Raw genomic sequence first — 4,984 nt, forward strand, 5'->3', positions numbered from 1 at the left:
CCCCTATACTTGTGGGTCATCAAGACTATTTTCTGGCGCCGTTGCCGGGGAGTGAAGCGCTATTGGTAAGTGGAATTGGTAAGGAAAACCTTTACTGTTTGTGCTGATTTTATTTCTGCCTCGCTGCTATAAGTCATTATGGAGAGATCTTCTCTTCAATTTCTATTTGGGAAATCTACTACTACCGCAACGGTAGTGGATGAGGCGCCGGTGAGGAAGTAATACCATATAAAATACCTATGAAAATTATTGAACGTGTTATGGATAACCGCTATGAAGGGGATGGAACCGTCCATCCCGGTGATCATTTACTGTTTTTGCATGAATTATGCGGGTTATTCAAATGTGCAGGTATTGCTATGAATGAAGTTAGAAAGAAACTATTCTCTATATCGCTGTCCGGTAAAGCGGCGCATTGGTATAAATTGTCGAAGAATGGTGATTCTCTTGATTGGGAGTGACATTGTGCCTTTATTTTATTCCAAATTTTATCCTCCAAGTGAAATTCACAAAGATCGGAACCGCATATATAATTTCTGGCCTCATGATGGAGAAAGTATTGCCCAAGCTTGGGGGAGATTGAAGTCTTTAATGCTCAAATGCCCCATTCATGAGCTTCCCGGTAATGTTATTATTGATAATTTCTATGCAAGACTTTCTTTTCAAGACAAGACCTTGCCGGATACTTCTTGTTCTGGATCATTTACACGCAACAAAGAAGAGTTTAAAAGGGACCTTCTTGATCGGATCCAAGAAAATACCGAAGGTTGGGAGAACGACAAGGATAGAGAATCGGTATAATTTATGATTATAAATGCATTGAAGCTTTTATGGGTACCGATAAATTTCGTAATATGAGTGCTACATATGGTCTTGATTCTCAAGTTGCTGCAAATCTTTATAAAGCTTTTGCCTCTCATTATGAATTGCCTAAGAAGAATTTTGACAAGTATCATGAACCGTATAAAGATAAAATTGATTCATCTATTAATAAATGTGTTGTAGTTGAAACTCGCTCGATCATGTTATTCCCGAAGCTTATATTGAAAAAACTCCTTTTCCTGCTAAAATGAAGGGGTACTCGTTATAAATAGTGCGGTTCATAAAAGTGAAAAGAAACCTATAGAACCCGAAGAACAAATAAAAGTTGAACCTGCTTTTGCAATAGTTAAAGATCTTGTGACCGAAAATGTGGAGGATGGTCATATTATCTTCTCGTGAAGATGCTTCTAATATTGTTTCACATCCTAATAAACCCAAACAAGTTAGTGTTCCTATGCTATCTCGTTAGAATTGGTGATCATTGCTATTATGGTTTATGTGATATTGGTGCAAGTGTTAGTGCTATACCTTATGAGCTTTACACGGAGATTATGCACGAAATTGATTCTTGTGAACTTGAAGATATTGATGTGGTTATTCAGCTGGCTAATAGAGAAACTATTTCTCCAATTGGTATTGTTCGAGATGTGGAAGTTTTATGTGGTAAGATTAAATATCCTCGCTCGACTTTTTGGTACTTGGTTCCGTTGCTAGTGATTATTGTCCTATCATTTTTGGTAGACCTTTTCTAAATACTTGTGGAGCTATTATAGATTGCAAGAAAGAGAAAATTTTGACTAAATTTGCTGGTGAATCTTATGAGTTTAACTTCTCTAAATTTACCAAAACTCCTTATAAAGCTGATTTGCCTAGTAATGATTTTAAAATGGAGCAAGTGTGCATCTATTGTTCTTGTTCCTAATAATCCTTTGCAGCAACATTTGGAGAATAGCGAGAGTGAAGTTTTTAGGAAAGAAAGAGATGAGCTTGAGGAGATTTTTCTTCGCCAACCTATTCTCAAGCATGATTTACCGGTGGAAGATTTGGGTACAACACCGCCACCAAAGGAAGATCCTGTTTTTGATTTAAAGCCTTTGCCCGATAATCTTAAATATGCTCATATTGATGATAAGAAAATATATCCTGTTATTATTAGTTCTAAGCTTACAGTAGTTTGAAGAAGAAAGATTATTGCAAATATTGAAGAAACACCGAGGTGCTATTGGCTATACTCTTGATGACTTGAAGGGGATTTCTCCCTCTATTTGCCAACACGCCATTAATATGGAAGATGATGCGAAGCCCGTTGTTGAACCTCAGCGTCGTCTAATTCCTAAGATGAAGGATGTGGTAAGAAATGAGGTATTACGACTCCTTGAAGCTGGTATTATATATCCTATTGCTGATAGTAGATGGGTTAGTCCTATGCATTGCGTTCCTAAGAAAGGAGGAATGACTGTTGTGCCTAATGATAATGATGAGCTCATCCCTCAAAGAGTAGTTGTAGGGTATAGAATGTGCATTGATTATCGAAAAGTTAATAAAGTTACTAAAAAAGATCGTTACCCTTTACCATTTATTGATCAAATGCTAGAAAGGTTGTCTAAAAATACTCATTTTTGCTTTCTTGATGGTTATTCTGGATTTTCACAAATTGCTGTTAAAACTAAAGATCAAGAGAAAACCACTTTTACTTGTCCCTATGGAACTTATGCTTATAGGCGTATGCCTTTTGGTTTATGTAATGCTCCTGCTACTTTTCAAAGATGCATGTCTGCTATTTTTCATGGCTTTTGTGAGAGTATTGTGGAAGTATTCATGGATGATTTTTCCGTCTATGGGAATTCTTTTGATAATTGCTTGCAAAACCTTGATAAAGTTTTGCAGAGATGTGAAGAAACTAACCTTGTTCTTAATTGGGAGAAATGCCACTTTATGGTTAATGAAGGAATTGTATTGGGACATAAAATTTCCGAGAGAGGTATTGAAGTTGATAGAGCTAAAGTTGAAGCCATTGAGAAGATGCCCTATCCGAGGGATGTTAAAGGTATTCGTAGTGTTCTTGGTCATGCTTGGGTTTTATAGGAGATTTATTAAAGATTTCTCCAAGATTTCAAAGCCTCTTACTAATCTTCTTCAAAAAGATGTACCTTTTGTTTTTGATGATGATTGTAAGGAAGCTTTTGAAACCCTAAAGAAAGCCTTAACAACTCGCTCCCGTAGTTGAACCTCCTGATTGGAATTTGCCTTTTGAGATTATGTGTGATGCTAGTGATTTTGCTGTAGGCACTGTTCTTGGACAGCGAGTAGATAAAAAATTAAATGTTATTCATTATGCTAGTAAAACTCTTGATGCTGCTCAAAGAAATTATGCTACTACTGAAAAAGAATTGTTAGCTGTAGTCTTTGCTTGTGATAAATTTAGATCTTATATTGTTGATTCAAAAGTTACGATTCATACCGATCATGCCGCAATTAGATACCTTATGACAAAGAAAGATGCTAAGCCAAGGCTTATTAGATGGGTACTTCTTTTGCAAGAATTTGATTTACATATTGTAGATAGGAAAGGTGCCGATAATCCCGTTGCCGATAATTTGTCTAGATTGGAAAATATTGCTTATGATCCTGTTCCTCGTTAATGATAGTTTTCCAAATGAACAATTGGCTGTAATAAAGGTGAGCTCGCGAGACAGTCCTTGGTATGCCGATTATGCTAACTTTATTGTTTCCAAGTACTTGCCTCCAACCTTTTCAGCTCAGACAGAGGAGGAAATTCTTTTATGACTTGAGGCACTATTTCTGGGATGACCCACACTTATATAAAGAAGGAGTGGATGGTATTCTGCGAAGGTGTGTTCCCGAATATGAACAACAAGAGATATTGAGTAAATGTCATGGTAGTGCTTATGGAGGACATCACGCCGGAGATAGAACCGCGCAAAAGGTTCTACAATCAGGTTTTTATTGGTCAACTATCTTCAAAGATGCAAGGAAGTTTATTTTATCTTGTGATGAATGTCAAAGGGTTGGTAATATCTCCAGACGCAATGAAATGCCTATGAATTATACTCTTGTTATTGAACCGTTCGATTGTTGGGGATTTGACTTCATGGGACCTTTTCCCTCTTCGTAAGGTAACACTCATATACTTGTTGGTGTTGATTATGTTACTAAATGGGTGGAAGCCATACCTACAAAAAGTGCCGACGGTGAGACCTCTTTAAAAATGCTTTTAGATATTATTTTTCCTAGATTTGGAGTACCTAGATATATTATGACCGATGGAGGTTCTCATTTTATTCATGGAGGTTTTAGAAAAACTCTTGCTAGGTATGGTATTAATCATAGAATTGCTTCCGCTTATCACCCTCAAACTAGTGGTCAAGTAGAATTATCAAATAGGGAGATTAAATCTATTTTGGGAAAGACCGTTAATAAATCTAGAAAGAATTGGGCTAGTAAATTGAAAGAAGCACTATGGGATTATAGAACTGCTTATAAAAACCCCATGGGAATGTCACCTTATAAAATGGTTTACGGAAAAGCTTGTCATTTACCTTTAGAACTAGAACACAAAGCTTATTGGGCTGTTAGAGAATTAAATAAAGATCCTAAACTTGCCGGTAATAAGAGGTTGCTACAATTAAGTTCTCTAGATGAATGGAGAAGTGAAGCTTATGAAAATGCTAAACTCTTTAAAGAGAAAGTTAAGAAATGGCATGATAGAAGGATCATCAAAAGAGAGTTTAATATTGGGGATAAAGTCCTATTATATCGGTCTCGTCTCAGACTCTTTCAGGGAAATTACTCTCGAAATGGGAAGGACCATATGTTGTTGAGGAGGTGTATCATTCAGGAGCAATTAAAATTAGCTCTCTCCAAGGCAATGCTACGCAAGTGGTGAATGGACAAAGACTCAAGCATTATATCTCGTGTGATTCTTATAATGTTGATGTTGATATTATTCAAGTGGAAACACCGGAGGCTTTCATCAAAGGACAAATTGACAGATCCGCCGTAACTCGACTTTGAATAGGTAACAAGACTCGGTAATGAAAAGTTCGCAATTTATTTTCCGAACAATATTTTTGCTGTTTTTGGAAAATATGAAAAATTACGAGATCGAAACGGAGTGGAAAGGACGCACGAGGGCGTGCCA

This window comes from Lolium rigidum, chromosome 3 (genome assembly GCF_022539505.1).
Source record: "Lolium rigidum isolate FL_2022 chromosome 3, APGP_CSIRO_Lrig_0.1, whole genome shotgun sequence".
Classification (NCBI taxonomy): Eukaryota; Viridiplantae; Streptophyta; class Magnoliopsida; order Poales; family Poaceae; genus Lolium; species Lolium rigidum.